A 10,275-nucleotide genomic window follows, 5' to 3' on the forward strand; every position below is an offset into this window, starting at 1 on the left:
CTTCCTAATTCATTACTGAAATAAAATACAGGCCCTGCTATCGAATGTTTAAAATTCTAACTATATAATTATTAATCAGTTATTGCAGAAAATGGTTGGACTAGTCTACATCAGTTCAGTATTATGAGTAACGTGCTATCTCATTATAAAACAGAGTTCTCCAATGAAAAGGCAGACACATGAATAGTCTCAATGGGCATGAACCTTTGCAAATCAACCTATGTACAAACAAAAGGTCTGGCACGTGTGCTGTGACCCAAAGGCTAGAGTGTCTGGTCTGTCTCAGTTCCAAAATTCTGCATTGCTAAACATATTGCACCTTTCTGGGGGAAGCTTTCATGGCAGCTGGCAGTCTGGAAATAAGCCAGACACGAGCCAGAGTGCAGACTGAGTTTGAGAGGACCATTATCAACATGTATTAAACTGCAGCTGTCAACAGACAAAAGGTAACTCCCTGGTTTATAATTACAATGACATCCGTAAATCTCCATCTGCCAGGGCTACAGCAGTCAATGGTCATCCAGTGCATAACCTAAATCTTGACCTCCAACCCAATGAGCACGCCTATTGCATATTAACTGACAGGCAGAGAGGGTGCTCTTTCTGAGGCCGTTACATGCTGAATGCAATAAAGCTGTTTAAATTTTCATGAGGCATATGACATAACATATGTTAGCACATGCTGTGATTGTATTGGGGCATCGAGTTGTCTTTTCAAAATGGAAAATTAATGGCACAGGCCAATATGTGTTAAGAATAGTTTTCAGAATTTATCACAGATAAAATGATATTAAAACATAGTGGATCCATTTTTGAAACACTTATATTCTATTATAAGGACTACCTTTTAATTGAAACTATTTAATAATTAAACCACCATATTTCATAATACCTATGGAAAACCTTGCAATGCTTTAAGCATAGGTTTGTCTATAATTTTGTATTGAACTTATAATATGGAACTCTAACTGTCATAGCTATACGATAAATGAAAATAAATTAGCACAGGGAGACTCAAAGAATTTTGTGAAACAATTTTAAAAGCTAATAGAATGCTGGGGTATATAGCTAGAACAGTAAAATGGAAGTTAACAGAGGTTATGCTAGGATTTTACAATTATTGATCAGATAATAATTGGACCTTGAAAATATGCAAATAATAGATAATGAACACCACATTGTCAACAGTCCCTTCCATAGCCAGGTTGTGCCACACAACAGTCAGGATCTTTACAACCAGTCGAACATCTCTCAACAGATGCGATGTGCAATAAACTGATATTAGTGAAGGTTTTCTTGTCTCGATCGATAACTTCTACCACACCCGCCACACATCGTTTTGCAAAAGGACAAGTGAAAAATGGCTTTTCTGCCTTTGCAATCATGTTTTCTGGAAAAGGAGGTCATGTCTTGCCAAACTTGGTTGAATTCTTCAAAATGGTTACCAGGATGAAGGTAAATCGGTAGGTATTGTATATTTTGACTTTTGATAAGATGCCTCATAATAGGCTGCAATGCACGATCAAATCCTGTGGGATAAGGAATTGGTTTGGTTCTACTAGACAGAGGGCAATGATAGCAGCTCCATGTGGAGATTGATTAATACAGTTGGCAGGGCAATATCTGCAGATTTTTAGATAACACAAAGATCTGTTCTGGTGTTAGATTTCTTGAGGAGAAAACAATTTACAATCTGATCTAGATGCGATGAAGGAATGCATTTCAGATGCATTGTGAATAAAGTGTGATGCCTGTTGGTCGGGCTAATGCCAAACATACGTATACCATGCTGGGCTCTGAAGTAGCATCTGTTGAAATGGAAAGAGACCTGGGTGCATTAATCTCTAATTTATAGACAAGATTACTAAAAATGGCAGGAGTAGGAGATCCTGTGGCATTTGTAATGTAGGAACAGTGATTCATTAATGTTGGCCGATTTTCAGTAATCCAAACACCAAAGGGGGAAAAGGAATTGATAACGCTGTTGCTTTTAGTTTTTAAATCCTCTCTACAGCCAGCAAGTGGGTGAAAACATTTCATTCACAACACTTCCTACTTTAGAAAACTGAATTATGAAATGGCACTGTTCTTAGCTTTGCATCTTAACAATACAAAAGTTGTGTTGTGAGACTGGAGAGTAGCCAATGTAACTCCCTTGATCAAGAAAGGACAGAAGGATAAATTTGGTAATTGCAGAGCGGTTAATCTAATGTCAGTTGTAGGCAAACTCTTGGGGCTGAATTTTCATTTGGATTGCGTCTCTGTTAGTGCCCCGGAGGGGCGGTAATGGGTCTCAAAATGCTTACCACCCAGTCGGCCAGCTTCCAACGCCCTGCCGGGAAATTTGGTGCCGTTTTTGCGATGGTGCTGAGCAGTACCACCCGGGAGCGTCGCGTCAGTGTGCAACGACCCCCGTATCATCCCAATCTCAAAATTTGTTTCACGCTGACCCCGAAGCGCCCCGTAGACAATCGCCAGAGAAAACTGGCGGTCAGAGCTGTACTGGCGACATTGAGGGAAGGACATGAGGTAAGTGTGATTGGTGTTTTTTGTTTTCTTTTTGCGATTTATCTTTATTTGGGGTGAATAATATATTGGGAATGTTTTTGTGTTTTTTGTGCCGATTTTTTTTTTCCCAGGTCCTCTCTTAGGGTGCCATGAATCCGGCTCTTTTGCAACAAATATTCAGTTGCTCACCTAGCATAGCGCCCTCAGATAAATGTGGAACGCTGCCCTTACCACTTCGCTCCACTGTCCGGGCGCAACTGTTGAATTTTGTGGCTGCCGACGCAAACCATTTCCCACCACTAAATTTATCCACTTCCCAACATTACCTCCTTAAAAAGCCTCCAACCGAAAATCCAGCCCTTAGAATCCATAATTCAAGATCAAATTGGTAAACATTAAGAAATACATGGGTTAATCAAAGGCAGCTAGCACAGATTTATTAACTGCAGGTTATTTTTCACATAAAAGCCATGGACACCATACAGTGCAGATTCAGCAGGATGATGCCAGGGATAAGAACCCATTGTTATAATGAGAGGCTTGGAATACTGGGAATTCTTCCATTGGAACAGAAAAGACTAAGAAGAAGTTTGATGGAGGTTTACAAAGGGTTTCAATTGGGTGATAGGGAAAATGTATTTGCTCTAGTTGGCTCTCAGTGATGAGGAGACATGAATTTTAAAGTGTCACTAAGGAGTGAGGAGTGAAGTTCAAAGAAGTTTCTTTACACACAGGATTTTTGGAGCATGGAATTTGCCACAGAGAGTGGTTAAAGGAGAGGCAATTGCATCTATAAAGGGAAAATGTGATAAGTATTCGAAACAGAGGAAAATACAGGACGATGAGGAGAGAGTGCAGCAGTAGGATTATTTTTAGATTGCTCTGGCAAACAGCCAGCTCAAAGATGAGATGAATAACTCTGTGTTGTAAATTTCTATGGTTCTAACACTTGTAAATCCTGCAATTTTTAGATTCTTTTAACACTTGTGAAGTTTAATCACATAGCTATATGTTTACATTTCCCCTGTGATGAGCAAGATGTTAAACAAAATACTTCCAAAACGTCACAGGACTTGTGATGTTGTGTGTTATTTTACAACAATGACAACAATATAAATTTGCTGCCTGCCTGTTCCTACTCGCCTGTTTCATTTTTATCTGCGAGCACAGGAGGAGAAGCTTTTTGAGGAGATGTAGTGGTTGTATTGAGCAAGATATGAATGGAAACAAGAGAGAGCAATGTCATGAAGATGATAGCGAGAAAGAGGTGCTGAGGTTGTTAAAGAACTTTGTTATTATTGGTGGTGGTGGTGACTTTAATAATGTTGTGGCTGGTCAGAAATTGGACTGACTTAAATAGGGAATATTGGGAGAGTTGAGCAGAGAATTCTGGTGTAATAATCTGTTCAAAGAGCAAGTTGAACAAAGGCATTAGTTGGAAAAAATATAGCAGTCTAAGATAAGCTTCTTTTTAGAACTAGTGATATTTTTAAGGGACAGAATAGTACCAGAAGATAGAGAGAGAATGACAATGTTGTCAAACATGGGACAAAAAGGAGGGAGTTGGGTGGTCAGGAGTTGGGCTGGAGGGGTAGTCGAAAGAACAGGTAGGGGGCTTCAGAGAGGAAATGAATTTGATATGGTGGGGGAGTTGGAACAAAGTGCAAAGTGAGATGGGGGCGGGACTGAGTTAATGCAAGGGATGTTCCTAAATTTGGAGGGCAGTGAGAGAAGAAGCAGCAATGGACAAGCAAATGAACTCTATTTTGGAGACAGAGAAGTCCATGAGCTCTTCACTTTTAATATTAGAGTTGAGGATGGAGATTTTGGGAGAAGAGGGGTTGAGGAGGTGCTTGATGATGGAACAAATGAGTTTGGGATTGTTCTTGCCTCACTGGATAAACCCGCAATAAAAGTTGGATTTGGCTATGGAGGTGGAGTGGTGGCACGTTTTGAGATGATCAAACAGATCAAGAGATGGAGCCTGTAGCGCACTATAGTGTCGGCCTCAGATTTAAATCTGATGGGACATGAAAACCTTTGGGAACTAGTGGAATGAGAATGTAAAAGGTGCAGGTAAGGGAGTTTTAATGTAGATCTATTGAATTGTTGATATGAGTGGTGGACCAGGAGAGAAAGAGACAGTGGTGAGGGAGTTAATGTTTTTATACTGGGGCGGGAGGGAGTGAGTAAGAAAAAAGATGAAGACATGATCAAGATCTGCAAATTACTGAGGCTATCTGTAATGATGGGGTCCAGCAAATGGGTATGTGTATGGGTAGAGATGTTAATATGAAGGGTAAGATATGATGGGGGGAATGAGATGGGGCAATATGAGTTCAGGTACAGGGCAGGTTGAAGTTTTTGAGTGTGAGGATTGTACATTGTCGAAACTGAGTGAGGATAGAAAGAATGAGACTTTGGTGAGAAATGTATTTCCTTTTTTAATCAGTATCTTTTTAATCAGTGGTTAGGATTCATTTAACTGCGTCATCTCTGTGTATAAACTTCATGTACCAGCATGTTCCAAGGTTGTTGCTCTGTTGTATTTTTGCAAATACTTTTGTGCCAGTGTTGTATCTCCATTAACAAATGATTCTACTCCTAGTATAAAGACGTTGAGTTAGTAAAGTCAACATGCCGCCACAAATCGGCATCAAGGCTCTGCAATGTTTTTACATTTTTGGTCTAGGTTTGTTTTATTCAAACAGGCCTTTCCCAGGAAGGGTTTTTTTTGCGCTGAGGGACACAATGAATGTATTTCTTCCTATTTGCATTGTCTAGATGTGTTTGCATAGCCATTAAAACCTTGAATGAAATGAAAAAACAAATGGTACAAAGATTATGTTTCAGATGAATGAATTGGTCAATCAAGCTGCATTACTCCTGCCCTTGCATACCATTGTTTATATTCTGTTTTGAAATATCAATCTGTACATGGTCCCTTATTAACTCCTTAGGAGTTCACTGTTTCATATTTTAACTTGGAAATAACTGAGAACTATCTTATAGCATGAAAGTTACATGGTTTATAGCAAATTAATTTATCTACTACTTTAATGAAATATTTGCTTTAGGAGGGTTAACAACCCCATTAAAATAACAGTAATGTACGTACAATAATATAATTCTCAATTAATTTCCAGACGTTCTGTTTAAGGCTTTGTGACATATCTTCTTCCCAAATGTCTGCACATTTTTAGACCTTTGTAACCATCATTTGTAACATTTTAATGCTTCATTACACAACTGTTTAATACCCTATCACCATGAGGTGGGTATAAGAAGCTATTGGATTATTGCAATGATGCAGTGTTTTAGGTCCCAGAGATTTTACAGAAATTCTTCTGTTTTGGTATGTTCACATTTGGATCTCCAATTGCAGTCTGTACTGACAGGCCCTGAATTTGCGATAGGTATGGCAGGGTGCTCTCAGAGTACACCGTCAAACCACTTTTGAAACTGACTGCATTGCGGAAATCCTGAAGTTGCGTTCTCTCAATGAAACTGGCATCGCTGAACACGCCACCCCACCCCACCCCCCAACCCCCTCCCCACAGAGCCAGCAATCAGTGAAATCTTGTAAATCTTTGAAACTGATGAAAACTTTGGCTCGTCCACAGTAAGTACGCTGCTCAATACCCCACTAAAAGGTAGATCCAAAGGGATCAGGTGTAACTGGAGTTTTAACAGCATATTGACTGCTAAACGAATGTTAAAGGCCTAGAAAACTAATTTTAATTTTGTGCAGTGTGAAAATTTTCCATTTGAATAAAAATTAACATTTTTAAAGAAACTTTTTTTTAAGTAATTTTTTTTTAAGTTTTTGCTTCTTTCCCCATGCGAGAACCCCAATCTTTGTCTTGGTCTCTCTAACTATTTTTAAAAGTTTGAATTTTAAGGGCTTACCCACTTCCTTGTTTGCTATCTGTGAGAATTCTGCCTTTTGATTGGTTGCTTAGACAGCCTGTTGACGTCATAGCAGCTCACACTGGGGGCATCCCCAAAAGTTCCGTGGAATTCAATTCAAGGTCAGAAAAAACAAAGTTCTCAACACGATTGCAAGATCCCTGTGTGGAGCGTACTTCGGGGTCAGCGGCGAACACTTTTGCTTTGCTGCTGGCTGCAAATTCTGGGCTATTGTATTTGACTGGCACTGGAGAGAGAAGTGTGCCTAGATCATTACAGGAGGGCCTTGAAATCAGATCTGGACTCTGGTCTTCTGTGATCACCTCCTCCTTCTACTTTCAATAACAAAACCTTCAACTATCACACCCCTGAATCTGCAAAACCTACTTCTTCCACCATGCCTTCTGTCTGCTCCTCTACTCTCTTTTGGAACTGCTGCACAGTGTGTGATCCTTTGTAAAGTACTTTGAGATATTTTTCTATATATGCAAGTTATTCTACAGGTCACATCTGGGATAAATCCAGCTTCATTTTGCTAATAAAAATAAGGCATTGGTTTTGAGTTTATACACTCAGTACAGAAGCAAATTTGACTCAATTTTGAAAAAAAATTAAAAATTGCCAATGATTCTATTTTGAGGATACAAGAAGGCTTTTTTGAAACATTTGGTAATTAATTTGCTTTATTTTGAATCTCACCTGTTGCACCTTTTTTTCCTCTATCCAAACTGACTGTTCTGGCCATACAAAGGCCCATTTGTGAATTAGAAGCCATCTTTTATATCTTTGCTTACCTAACAGACATGAAGATACAAATCTAACCAATGTTATTTTGGATATTGTACAATATAATAGAATGTAGCTGCAAGCAATTGTAACAAGGACAACGTATGATGAACCTGCCTCTATTGGTTGTTGAGAATACAGAACAGATCTGAGGCCCTTTTACCTTGCTGCTATAAAAAAATCAGGTTCCAGGAAAGGTCCAGCTTTAAGGACATTGCTCTCCGGTACTTATTTTATCACGCTTCATAACGCACTAATTGAGAACACAGAAACCTATTTTCTGCATCTGTCTGCAGTGCAATTAAATGATTAAAGGTCTCTGTTTTATTCCAATTACTTTCATTAGGCAGCTTTGACATCATATTATCAACACACTAAACCAGCTCCATGTACTGCGTAGGTGAAAAGTGGAACAAGGAGATCCACACAGAGCTCACAAGGGAAGGGGAAATCAAATTAGTATCAAGGGTACAAAGTTTCTGATGCGAGTTAAAGATGGTGGCTTTGGTCTTCCCAATATTTAATTGGAGGAAATTACATCATCTCGAGCTGGATGTTGGACTAGCAGCCTGAAAACATTGAGGCTGTGGAGAGGTCAAGAGAGGTGGTGGAGAGATAGAGTTGCGTGTTATCAGCATGCATCTTCAGATGATGTCACCAAGGGGCAGCATGTAAATGAGGAAGAGGAGGGGGCCAAGGGTAGATCCCCAGGGGACTCCTAAAGTGGAAGGAAGAGAAGCCATTGCTGCAGTTGTTCTAGCTATAGTTGGATAGGTATGCATGGAACCAAACAAGGGCAATTCCACTAAACTGCACAATGGAGGAGAGGCATTGAATGAGCATGATGTGGTTGACCATGTGAAAGGCTGCAGAGAGGTCAAGAGGTATGAGGAGAGATAATACGCCATGGTCACAGTCAAAGAGAACATTAGTTATGGATTTACAGGGCTGTGCCAGTGCTATGGCAGGGGTGGAAATCCGATTGGAGAGATTCATACATGCAATTGCAGGTAAGATTGGCACATATTTGGCATGCAACAACATATTCTAGAAGGTTGGAGAAGAAAGAGAGGTTGAAGATGGGGCAACAGTTTGCAGAAGGGTCAAGGGTGTTTTTTTTGAGCAGGGGTGATGACCATGTTTTTAAAAGAGAGGAGGGTAGTATCTGAGAATTGTGAAGCATTCACCATGTCAGTCAGCATGGGAGAGGTGTGGTCAGAAAAGGAAGTAGGGTTATCATCAGGTTAGTGTTAATGGAGTCAAGAAAGTGGGAGGTGGGTCTCATTGACAAGATCGGCTCAGAGAGGATAGAGCAAAGGGAGAGGAGATGGGAGAGAAATTATAAGATCACACTGGTTCAGGGCTAGTGCAAGTGGAAACCTTGGGGGAGGTTTGATTTGGTGGCAAAGGGAAATAAGGAATGCAATTGAGGCAGCTGAATGGATGGTCTCAATCTTAGTAACAAAGAAGTCCATGAGTTCCTTGCAATTGTTGTCGGAGATAACGGTAGAGGGGTTTAAAGATACAAGGTTCTAATTTTAAGGGGCTGCATGGACCATTCAAAATACTGTACATGCACGGTTTTTGCAAGCCGACTGTGCGGGATCCCTGGAGTGCTGCCTGGCCGTGCAGCTTAAAGAGAAAATTGGTTGGTAGTGGAGAAAATAAGCCAGTGGTTATCCTTGCTTTCCAGGATTATCCTAGAGTAGTGATCAGTTTTGCAGAGGAGAGGAAGGCCCATGATATGCTGCAGTCAGATCTGGCGATGAATGATTAAACCATTTGTGCGCCAGATGCACTCACCTCTCCTCTCGGACTTGAGGAAGCGAAGATGGAGGCCACAGCAGGTAAAATGACCAGGCTGGGAGAGAGTAAGGATTTTACTGGGGACAAGGACGTCAAAAGTGGAAGTGAGTGATTGTTTTTGCAGAACCATAAAAAGTGGGTCTATGATGCCACTGAAATGATGGTCAGATCCTTAATATCTCCAGTGGCAGGAGAACTGTTTACTGCACTCTAATAAAGTGCATTTGGAGGCATTATACTGAGTACATTGACTAACTTAACCATAGCCTAATGTATCCCCCACAACTCTAGTTCAGTAAGTAATGGTTAACTCTGTGTAAAAAAGGCAATGTCGGTCGGAAGAACACTGTGACTGTGGTTGCTGGTATACTGTGGATTCCGGTTGGGTGCAGAATACTCAGGTGCAGCTGTCTCAGCTGCTGTGCTTTTGTGGTGATGCTGTGTTTGTTCTGTATTCCATAATTCGCACTTAGATCATCAGCCTCCAGCACATCCTTTTCGGGCCCTCACATTGATTAGTAATGAGAGGAAGAGTCATTCCTGCGTCAGAGTTAACCGGCGGTGACACCCCCGCATTGTGAAAATAGTGCCACAAACTGCCTCTGTGTCTCACCATTGGGCCCAAACACCGACTAAAATAAGCGAACATTACCCAAGTCCACTGGCTTCAGGTGGTGTTTTTTGAGGCGCAGTACAAACAATGGCAATCCTCTGACTGTAAACTAATGCAGGGGTGTTCCCCTCATACAGCAGGGAGGGGAGAATTCCCCAAGTCTCTGTCAGGTTGCTGTAGACTGCTGTAGGAAACCAGGCCCCATTCCTACTCAACCTGGCAGCATTTAAAGTTGATATTAAGCAGCTCTTTCCAGGTGATGGGACCCTGGGTTTAGCAACGTGTTACTGCTGTCAGCCCCACAGCATGGTAAAATCTGCATGTTTTCAATAACAAAAAACGTGTACTTGAATATAACACACTGCTTGTTAACATTTACTTCTGCTCACTTAAAATATTTCTGGTGAGATGTAGAACATGTATTAAAGTATTTTTGAAATCTCTATCTTGCCCCATTTGAAATGTATTGACAGCCAGGCGGGGTTCGAAGGGAGGACTGCATCAAATAAACTACAGAGCACAAAGATAAACCTGGCAAAGGTCTGATGGTCGAGGGACGTGAAATAAAACCTACAAGAAAAATAGAAGGGGCGAAGAAAAAGATAAAAGGGAAAGCTTTCGGATTCCCCACTCTGTGGTGTACTGTTGCCGGG

Source organism: Pristiophorus japonicus, chromosome 12, assembly GCF_044704955.1.
Source record: "Pristiophorus japonicus isolate sPriJap1 chromosome 12, sPriJap1.hap1, whole genome shotgun sequence".
NCBI lineage: Eukaryota > Metazoa > Chordata > Chondrichthyes > Pristiophoridae > Pristiophorus > Pristiophorus japonicus.